The sequence below is a fragment of the Gigantopelta aegis genome, chromosome 6, assembly GCF_016097555.1.
Source record: "Gigantopelta aegis isolate Gae_Host chromosome 6, Gae_host_genome, whole genome shotgun sequence".
Taxonomy (NCBI): domain Eukaryota; kingdom Metazoa; phylum Mollusca; class Gastropoda; order Neomphalida; family Peltospiridae; genus Gigantopelta; species Gigantopelta aegis.
In genome coordinates, this window is record NC_054704.1 from 84,274,131 (window position 1) to 84,286,060 (window position 11,930).

The 11,930-nt window shown below is 40.8% G+C and overlaps 1 pseudogene; it reads right to left on the bottom strand.

Moving 5' to 3' along the window:
• Window positions 1–5,077: 5,077 nt before the first annotated feature.
• Window positions 5,078–5,290, bottom strand: LOC121376627 (annotated as a pseudogene).
• Window positions 5,291–11,930: the final 6,640 nt, after the last annotated feature.

Consider the following 11,930-nt stretch of genomic DNA (forward strand, 5'->3'; position numbering starts at 1 on the left):
CCAGCCCCCCCCCCTGCCCCCGGCGGGTTTCCTCCCCAGTTCCCAGGGGGGGAAAAGCGTCCACCTCCATACCAGAAGAATTTAATTTCAACGGTAAACTAGTGTTAACTTTAGTAGATGGAAGTTCCACCCTCCCTTTGTTCGGTTTCGTTCTTTTAATCCCGGGGGGTGGTATTCGTTTTTTATTAACTAAAAAATCTCCCGCGGTGGGAGAATCCGCATAATTGGAGCCTGAAGTATTGGCATACCGGCGCTTCCTCTTTTTTGGTATCACTTCAGTGAAACCCTTGGTAGACTGGCCGCAGGGATGAATGGTAACCACCTCGTCTACCCAGTAGCCCACCCCCACTGCTTTAGGGGTAATCGGCCGGTTGTCCGATTCGTCTGGCTCGAAGCTACCATGCTCCTCCTCAGACTCATTACCGGACACCTCCGAACCCCGCTTCGTGAGTTCCCGCGGCCCCGTACCACTGACAACAGTCGCCAGCTGCCTACGTGCTAGTTCTCTAGAGGGATCGAAACCGGCTGTATTTGAAATCGCGCGGACGTCGTAGGACACCTTACGAATAGCTCCAGCGCGAGTTTCGTCAGTTTGGATCCCCGACTCGACTCCTATCTCAATTCTTTCTGAGACGGTGGCCTTGAGCCGGGGACTAGTGCTATTGTTTAATTGTTCATGCAGCGACTCTGCCAAAGCCAAGGTTTGGCTAGGGCCGGGTCCAAAAGTCTCTACATAGCTGCTAGTGGACACATCATTACATATATCCATATCCTCCCCCCCCCCCCCCCCTAGGCTCCCTACAACAACTCTTAAAAATCACCACCACTTCGTCTGCGCAGTCAGGGAAGGGTCTGATCTTCATGGTAGGCCCCAGGGCCGCAAAGGGGGCGTCCTGGTCCGCTCTAACAAAACAAGCCCCCCCCCCCCCCCCGGGAACCCTGGAGTAAAAAAACACTGTATTTTTGAACGCTCTTGAAGAAGAGCTTTTTTGCATTTCTAAAACTGTTGTTTGTAAATATTGAAGCCCGTAGGGGGTCGGATCCAAATCATTGTAAAAAACTCTTCTCAACCCCTGAATTTCTATATTTTCTTGTTTGGATTTTCTTCTAGTTAATTTAATGCGCGGAGGGGTTGAGACACTGTTGGATAAGTCAGACATATCCCCGAGAGGCGCAAACGAATTGGTGGTTGGAATGGGATATGTCATTTTTTCCTGATAACCCTCAGACTTACCCCTGGTAGAGGTGTTTATCGTTTCCTCTTCTTCTTCATTGGGCAGCGGCCCCGCTTTCCTCTTACGCAACTTTACGTCAAACAGCCCGGGGGGCGGGGTCGGAGACCTCACGTACACCTCGCCGTCCGAGGCAAGAGCCGAATTGGAAAGCAGGCCGCTCCCCTCACTCTCATGTTCCAAAGATAAGGCCGAGACATTTTTGTTATCTTTATTTTCTATAATGACCTCTCCCGAACAATTAATAATCACTATCTCTTCTTGTGTAGCCGGGGTTGGGGTAGAACCATCATTTTCATCTTCAGTCAAATTTGAAATATTACTAAAATCGCACGACAGCTCTCTGACCAAACTCTCGTCATCCGACTCGAGCAAATTTTCCTCCCCCCGGGCAGGCCTCCCAGCCGTATATTTTTCTATTAAAAACGAGAGGCCTCCCCCGGGAGTGGAGTATCGTGCCTGGCGCGCTTTGACGGCGTAGACGCACACGGTTTCTTGGGCGTCGTTTCAGTATCGGCGGATGCATCCCAATCCAGTTGGGCTCCCGCCGGTTGCTCTCCTTCCACACTCGGGAGGGAAGAGCCACTCAGCGCCAGCACCGACTGTTTGGACATTTCGGTTAATATTTCGTTCGCTAAACTTTTATAATTTCTCTCCATACTCTCACGTGTCAGTTCAGCTAAATTAATCAACAATATTATCCGCAAAGTTATTTAACGAGTGAAACTAGGCCTGGTATCTGGCAATACCGGACAAGTTTACCACGTGTATAGAATTATAGAATAGCCCCGGTAGCTATTTACGTGCGCAAAAAGGCACAACAAACTTACTTACAGTTAATTCTTCAGCTTGGGTGTAGAGAATAGTTAATAAATTAATTATATAATTAAGTAAACAAAGGATGAAGCTATGTATTATAATTTCGTTACTCAGCGGAGCTTCCAAAACAACAACCTTGTCACCGGCTACACAACAGCGAAAAAGTGGTTTCCCGCAATCAAAACAGAGCTCGGGCTGGTTCCTATACCTGACTGTGAACCACTCGTGGTTGGTCGTTTTTAAGCGACCTGGGATATCCCTCTTTATGTCTATTTTAAGACTCCTCTCTCCGGTTTTGACTGACGTGTTTCTCCACGTTGCGTAACTGGTGTTAATCACTATAGTTCCGTATCGTTGGAGGACGTAATCCACGTACACGTTTGATACGCCTAGCGGTAACCCACGGATCCTAACCCAAGTACCTCCGGGGAAGCGTGGGGCGATCTGACAACACCTATCCCGTAAGCTTAGGCCCTGTAGCTCCAAACGGTCCCTGATATCCTGGGAATCTAGATGTAACTCCCACGTGTTGCGTCCCTTGGGTACAACAGCCAGCAGGTGGTTTACGATCGGACCCAAAGCCCGGCAGATCTCCTCTCCCGTGAGGGGTGGGGTGAAACCCGGGGCGTTTAAGTATAAGGGCTTACTATACTCACTACCGCTTGCACTGCTTGGAGGTATCTCGGCTGCTGTGATGGCTTCCTCGAACAGCATCTTTGCTTGGTTGGACCGGGAAAAAAAGAAAACCTGACGATAAGAAAAAACTGTTATTTTATTTAAATTAGATTTTAGAAATCTAGGTGCTCGACAACTGTACCAAAAGGCCGAGAATGTTTTTTTTTTTTTTTTTTTTTTTTTCAGTTTCAGGCAGCACCGGACATGCCGGGTACCCCATTTATTTGTCAAATTCCTACCTATTTACAATCAACCAGGTTCTCATTGAATGTTAAAATAAGGATGTACATGAATATATTTGTGCTTGTATCATAATAAATACAGTTTATTTAGTGCGTGCTTGTGTGTTTTGTATCTTTTACTATACTTAGTGTGTATTGCTTTAATAATTATTTACAAAAAAAAAAAAAAAAAAATTAACCTGGTTTGCTACAAGCTTTGTGCAGTTAGTCATTATTTCTCATAGTTTATAAGTAATGTCGAAGGCGTCATTGCACGAAGCAATGACCTCTTCGAAACACCAGTGTTTGAGGAATTTTTCTTTTCTGTCTGGCCGCTCTAAGGCGGCAAAATATTCTGTTTCCACCCTTGAGTAAACCAAGTGTTTAAAAAGTGCCATTTCGTTACATGGCTTATTTCCCTCTAATAGTTTTCTAGTTGTCCATATTACCCTTATTGCTTTACTCCAGAGAAAAATTCCTAGCTGCGATGCATAATTACCAAGTTTGTATTTAATGCCAAAAATCATGGCATATGGGTTTAAACGGAATTTATTGCCTAAGAGTTTTTTAAAGATGGGTTCAATTTGTTTAATAAAAGGTTTGGTTTTTTTGCAGTGAAAAAAGGCATGCAAGACTGAGTCCACTCCGTCGCACACAAGGCAGTCCGGGGTGGGCTCGATCTTCCAGTCATATAGATGTTTTCTAACTGCAATTACATTTCTAATCATTTTATAAATTAAGTCAAAATCGGGATTTTCAATAAAGCCGGAGTTTAAGGTTTTCCAAATATTTTGCCAGTTTATGGTTTCATTAAAAGCTGCTTCCCACCTGGTTTTAAATGATGCATCTTTGTAAGTTCTTAATAGCAAGACTGCGTATATGTCCTTTGTTTTCGCGACTGTCACGTCCTTTTTCGTATCACCAACGTTGATACAAAAGATGGCGTCTAAGTCACCATCAAAGGGGTCTTCATTTCGTAGTGTCCATAATAAGGTCGGCGGTATGTTGTCTTGTAGGTCTTTTAATTGGCGATAAAATGCCGCGCTAGTTGAGCAACCAGCGAAGTCCAAAAAGTCGTTCATTCCCATGTCCCAGATGTCTTTGACTAAATTTAGTCTTTCTCTAAGTATAACATTGTGCTGCTTGTGTGATATGGTCGGATTGTCGTGAAGCGGTTCATAGATTATTTGTTGGTAACTGTCAATGTCTCGAGTAATGTCAAGGTCATTCCAATTTAAAAGAATATCCTTGTATATATTCGGCATTGATTTAAAGTTAGCTTTATTGTTTATAATCTTGCATTTTAGGATGTGTCTTTCGATATTTAAATCTTTATATTGGCCTAAAAAATAATCCGCTAGGGCTTTCCAATTACCTTCCCCTTCTAAACTTAATAGTCTACTTACAAATTTAATTCTTTGTGCTTTAATTTTTAGCCGAATATTTACAACACCCAACCCGCCAAGTTCCTTGGGTAGTTGAATTTGCTCTTTTGATATAAAATGTTTCCTGTAACTCCAAATGAAGTCGAAAATCATTTTATCAATTTGTTTGGCATATTTTTCCGGAAGTTCCAAAACGTTTGATAAATACCAAATGCCACTAGTTGCTAAAGAATTTACTGCAACTACTTTACCATGTAGAGTTAAATTTCGATCGGCGTGCGTTCGTTGGGCAAATTTTACTCTTGGCCTCCAGGTCGCCGCGCGCAGCGCATTTCGCCGTGCGACGGCAAACGGTCGTTTCATTCGTCGCTCTACCTCTACCTGTGCGCGTCCCTACCAAGGTGGCACTACTCTTTTCAGATGAACCCATTGCTTGGCTTTGCTTTGCTTTACCTTCTTCAACGTGGCTGCGACGTCATGTCTTCGAAACATCGCGTTTTAGCAACGAATCCGTCAATGAATGAAATTTTGGAGGCCATGTTTTTTTTGTTTTTTTTCATTTGGGTTTTTGGGTTTTTTTTTTTTTTTTTTTTTTTTTTTTTTTTTTTTTTTGCTGTGCGGGTCTGGCCAAGCTAGGCTCGGGGGAAAGGGGGGGGGGGGGGGTGTGTGTAGGGTGTGTAAGAGCACATATACCGCGCTCTCAACGCAAAGGCTGGATATTTCAACTGTTTTTGGTTTTTTAAAATAGTGGTGGGCCATTCCCGGAAGTACTGCAATACCGGGTCAACCCGTGGTGAGGGCGGAGCAAGCCCCGGGCACCTCACCCCCTTTCAAAAATCAGTTTAATATCGATGTCCCCCAATGGAGGACGTATCAGATATTAAGCTGATAAGAACAGATACTTTTTTTTATTTTATTTTTATTTTTTTATTTCGAGGAAATCCCCCCAAAAAGGGGCTCCCCATTTATTCCTGTAAGTAACAAATAACAACACAGGAATCGATAAATGGATGAAAATGAACATGAATAATGAATGATAAATGATACATACAACGAAAATGAAAATGAAAAGAAATGAAACAAAACCAAACTGCACACACCACCCTAACTATATACAATAATGATCACACACACACATCACACAAACATTCACCAAGACAGAAACCACCCTCCCCTCCTAGCAATACCAAATTTGAAATAACACAGAAATGTCGTATCAACACGACACTACATACCACCAGATACAAATAAAACTAGTGAATGTAATACCTACTACCAAATACCAGTGAAGATTACCAAATTGGAGACCTGAATAACAATATGATGTCTATAAAATTCAAATATGAAATCGTAACTTACCCCCAGTATCCACATGACAAAACAAATCATTACTTAACCATAATTTAACAAAATCAAAATCTGATAGACGAAAAAAATCTACTCTAATCCTACTTTTTAAATGAGTCAAGAACCTCAGCACTAACTGATTACTAGTTACTACTTTTCGGTCAAATAAAACAGCATTCCTAATAACCCATATGATATACTTATAATAAGATAATATAATTAACCCAATATCCCTACAAACTGTCGAACCACTAAGGGGAAGTAACCCAAACCTGACTAATTTATAATCAATATTAACCTTACCTTTCATTAAATCTACCAACCAACTAAATACAATATCCCTAAGAGACCGAACAAAAATACAATCATAAAATAAATGCTGAGCACTCTCTACTACTAAATTACACAATGGGACAATATTTAAATAAAGAAATATGTCTAACAAAACAGCTGATAACCTAATGGCAAAGAATGATAAATTAACCTATAACATAATGTTTTAGTAACCGGATCAATACATTTATTGTGCAAATTATCCCAAACTAAGCGAAAATCAATACGAGGAAAAGCAATAATCGTAGAATGGCACTGAGCAACATTAAGAAGCAAAATATCATAAAAAGACCTAGTGTTTAAAAGAAACCAATTATCAATATCACATAACTCTTCTAACTCCCTTAATGCAGCTAAACAATTTAAGTAAAAAGAAGGTATAAACTCACTATGTGGAATTAAATTATTTTTAAAAGACTCATTGTAACCCCTTAACGATAACCCTATCCAGTACGTAGCAAAAAAAACACCACTTAGCATCCGACCCAATTATCAAACTTCTTAAATGAGACAATAACAAAGCTTTAACTTTAACCTTAACATTGACTAAACCAACCCCACCGTTATCCTTACTCTGGTAAACAACTACACGTTTAATCGGCTCGTTCTTAGACGGCCACAAAAAAATTAAAAAAGTTCCCTTTCAAAAAGTTTAAAGTAATGCTCTGTAACAGGGCGAACACTAGCTACATACCACAATTTACTGCAAGCCATTATATTAGAAAATACACTTTTACCAAAAATAGAAACACTACGACTTTTCGCCAAATTTAACACTTTACGAAATTTCGAAAGAACAGGAACCCAGACGTCATCCTCATCAAATTTAGACCCCGTCAAAACACCCACAATCTTGCTATGATCAATCCACGAGATGCCAAAAGGATGATCAGACCGACTTTTCCATTTACCCAAAAAAATACCAAAAGTTTTAGCCAAATTTAATTTAGCCCCAGAAGCCAAACCGAAACGATCGCAAATAGAAAAAAACGCTTAATGGATGACTCATCTGTAATCACTACCGTACAATCATCAGCATACGCCGAGACTGTACTAATTTCCGAGGTTCCTGGAAGGTTTAAACCGACAATTTCCGAATCAGAACGCAATTTCATCAATAATGGCTCTATGACCAAAACATAAAGTAAGGGAGACAACCCACAACCCTGACGCACCGATCGAGTCACCGGAAAAGGGGCAGATATAAATTGATTAACGATGACCGAACTAAAAATGTCATTATAAAGAATTGAAACCCATTTACAAAAATTAGGACCAAAACCATAAGAGCTTAAGGCTTTAAACAAAAATTTATGAGAAACCCGATCAAAAGCTTTCTCTTGATCTAAACATAAAAATGCACACGGTAAATCTTTTTGATCAACATAATCTGAAATATTTCTTAACAGATGTGCATTATCTAAAATAGAACGACCGGGAACAGAGCACGTTTGATCTAAATGGACCAGATCCTCCATGACCTCTCTCAGACGTAACGTTAAAATTTTTGACAAAATTTTATAATCAACATTTAAAAGAGAGATCGGTCTATAATTTTTGACAAACTCAGACTTATTTTCATCCTTACAAATTAACGTGATATAAGAATTTCTCAAAGAAGGAGGGAGAATACCTTCCTTAAAAGCCAAATTGAAAACATGTAATAACGCATCTCCTAAAACATCAAAATTATACAAATAAAACTCTTTTGAAAAACCATCAGAACCAGGAGATGTGTCCGATTTCATTTTCTTTAACGCCAAAAGAATTTCTCCCTTAGTGATAGGACGATCCAAAAACTCTCTGAAAGTAACATCTAATTCCTGAACCCCCCCCCCCCAAAAAAAAATTCATCTGCTACTTCCTCATCTATATGTTCCTCACTAAAAAGTTTAGAATAAAATTCCCTAAAAACCTCTAAAATTTCTCTAGAAGAAGTAACTTTAACATTCTTACTGTCTAAAATACAATCAATAGTTTTTTTCTTACCTTTGGATTTTTCTAACTTTAAAAAATATTTAGTAGGCTTTTCAGCATCATCTAACACCCTAGCTCTAGAACGAATCACCGCCCCCCTATCCCTCTCTTTCTCTAACATTAACAACTGATTTTTAACTTCTTTAATTTGATCACTAAAATACCCCGGCTGAAAAGATTCTGCTAAAGTTAACTTAGAAAACTCTCTCTCTAAAGACTTTTTACTAGAAAAATAAAGTTTACTTTTATATTTAGCATAAGAAATAATTAACTCTTTTAACTCTACCTTAAATTGATCCCACCTTTCTAAAGTAAAATCTAACTTACCCATCCTGTGCAAACAAAATAATTTAACTTGATGTTTTAATTCATCATCTAACAAAGAAGTATTAAATTTCCAATACCCCGGCCCAAATTCTAACCCACTAACTTTATCCAATGAAAGTTCAATAAAATCATGATCTGAAAAAGAACAAGGAAAAATATTAAAACACTGAATATTATTAAGTAAGGACCTGGAAATATAAAATCTATCTAACCTACAGCTAATCAAAGTATTTCTCCACGTAACTGAAACTTTATTAGGAAATAAAATTCTAAAACTATCACTAAGACCAAAGTCATTACAAAGTACTTTTAAATTATCGGCCCCCACCATTCCTCTAGTAGGATTCCCCCCTAATTTATCTAATCTAGTATTACTAACACAATTAAAATCTCCCCCAAAAATAACCAATCGATTAGTACAAAAATTAGAATACAAATTTTCAAAAAATTGAACCCGATCTAAATCACTATTTGGAGCATAAACATTAATTAATCTAAACAAATTATTACAAACCTTAACATCTAAAATAATCAGACGCCCCTCTAAATCATGATAAAATTTATGAACCTCCACCCCCAATCCATTAGAAAAATAAACACCTACCCCCCTACTACGATTTGACCCAAAACTCCAATAACATTTCCCCCCCAAAATACCTCCCACCGACTTGGCTACCGTTAAATTATAAATATGCGTTTCTTGCATAAACATTATATCTGGTTTCTTATCTAAAATTACTTGTTGCAAGAAACGCGTTTTACGACCCCCAATTAACCCATTACAATTAATTGATAATAATTTAAAAGTCGCCATCATATTACTAAACAGTGAAGCCCTATCTTCAATATAAAAAGACAAGCACTAAACCAAGTACACAAAGGCAAGTACACAAAGTAATGTACACAAGGTCACAGCGACATACCAACAAAACGCACGAGCACACACAGACAGATAATAACCCAGTTCAAAGGAATGTAACATCGCAATACCAGGCTCGTGCAACGAGAAACCCACACAAAGACATCCACTCAAGGCCACACCCATCAATCAATAACACACCCACAAACAAGGGACAAAAACCAGGGGGTGGTGCAAATAACTAACATGATGGCCATGAGAAAAACAAAAACATAAAAAATACCACAATTCTTGTCTTCTTAACCGCACTCCCCGCCCTTTTCAGAGTAGGGAGCCTTCCGGGGGAGAAACTACAGGAGGAAGCTTCCTATGAAGGCCCCTCCCATCGCCCTCCCCTGAACCCTGCGAATCAGAAAGGGGACTGAGTAACCCTCCAACTCACTGTCCCCCTCGTCATCCAACCCCAACACTGCATACTGGTTGGACAACACCACTGTCTGTCCAGGTTGCAGCGAAGGTTCTAAATCCCCCCTGAGCCCACCCCAACCCCCCGCTGGAACGTCTCTGCCACCGGCCCGACGCTTCAGCACTCACTCTCCCCCCCACTAACTTCCATCTACATCTCCTCACTTCTTCCTCCCCCCCATCTCCCGACTAATTCCCTCCCTCCACTAACCTCCCACCGATTCACCTCCCCCCTGTCCCCCTCCTCACCCTCCCACTACTAAACATCACATTTTCTCCCCCACAAACTGTCCCACTGTCCTTTGTCTCTGTCTCTTTTCCGTCTGTCCTCCCACTGGCCGTCTCTTGCTTTTTCTCCTTCCACTCTGCCTGCGTCTCCATCTCCTCCCTCCGACTCCTCTCTCCGCCTCTTCGTCACATTTCTCCTTCTCCTCCCTTGTCGCTCCCCTCTCTTTCCAAAACCGTCCTCCATAGCATCGCCTCCCCTCTCCACCGCATCACCACGAACCATCTCGCCGCATACGAAAAAACCACTCACGCTGCACCCTGCAGTTCTGCCTCGTGTGCCCCCGATTGTTACAGTTAAAACACAGAGGGCCACGCCCATCCACAACAATATGAAAGTGAAACCCCCCAAACTCCGCTGTATCCGGGATATTGGAACGCGCACCACAGGGATACGAACCACACCACTTCCCTTACACCAGTGCGAATATGCTCCTGCCCCTTCACTGACGATGTCTCCAATTCGTACGACAGTTTCTCCCCATCAACCGTTCCCGAAAAAACGTATGAACAAAGTCCCGATTTAACCAACCGGGTAACCAATGGAGTCTGGCACGAAAAAACAAAAGTTTCACCCGTGCAAACAAAAAAAATTCCGTCCTCGAACCGATAATTCCGGCACCTGATCTAAAAAGTACTGCACGCACTTCCTCCGTGGCAAAAATCACCGACCACTGCCTGTCACTCTCGGCTTTGAAAAACACATTCAACTTCAGTAATGTTCACATTCATCTTCCAAAACATCAATAACATCGTCCCTGGTTACAAATGACCTTCTCAGCGAAGGGCAAACACAGAGTGACAGTGCGACTGAACTCATCGACATCAATATAAACGAGTCGACATCGAAAAAAAAAAAATATTTTTGGGCCTAAAAAGACCCCAAAAACACAAAAAATATTTTTTTTTAAACATAAAAATAAACTATTAAAGATTTTAGCCAAAAGGCCGAGAAGCGATGCCTTTTGCCGGTTCGAAATTTTTTTTAGTCCCATCCCAAAGGTCTTCCTAAAGTAATTCTTTTATATTATCTTTTTCATTAAAATGAGTTTCTTGTAAGCAAATTATATCTATTTTTTCAGTATTTAGTAATTTAAAAATTAAACCCCGTTTTTGTACTATTATTTACAAAGTCCGTTTACGTTTAATGTGCCAATTTTCAAGTGTGTGCTGTCAACTGCCAGCAGTTTAACATATATGAACTAAACAAAAATAAATAATAATGAAATTGTGAATAAACAACGTAAGTAACAACCAAAACAAAAAAGTACAGTTTCTATGCATGGCTAGGTCATTCCTTGACCCAGGAAACACCAAGTCTCTGTCTCGCCCTGGCCCAGCTGGCCTCAGGGTGGGGTGGTAGCCTGGGTTACTGCTTTGTTGTTCTGACCTGTTAGAGAAAGCACTCATGCATTGCACTATTAACGTATGGCATACGTTGCAAGTCCCGGTTCTGCCTGACGGAACACCACATACAATTAACACAAAACAATAAAAAACATAAGACGGGTGAACACAGTTCATCACAGGACGAACAAATGTACAGTCAAGCACAAAACAGTAAGGCTTGTGAGCCGTTTCAGTCTCCGGGGGGGTGGGGGTGGTCATCGTTAGTTTCACAGTTCCCACACATATAGAAAGTACATAAAACACATACAAAAGTAGAGCACAAACAAGAACACATGGTTTTATATATACAGAACACATTTAGACGTGGGAAAAAGGTTTTACACAACACACATGATAACATTGAAACACGCACAAGAAAACACCGGGGCACATCTCCATGCGAAAACACACTTGTACACAGCACTTGAAAACACTTGACAACACAAAGAATACACATAACACAAACGAACACAAAGAAATTCTCTTTCCTGGCCGCATAGCGGAATGGGTGGGGGAGTCCAGGGTCGGGTCCGTGTCGTTAACCGGGGCTAGGTTTGAGTCGTGGTCTGTCTCGTTGTCTGTGTCCATTCCGGGTCGTGTTGGGTTGGGGGAGAAG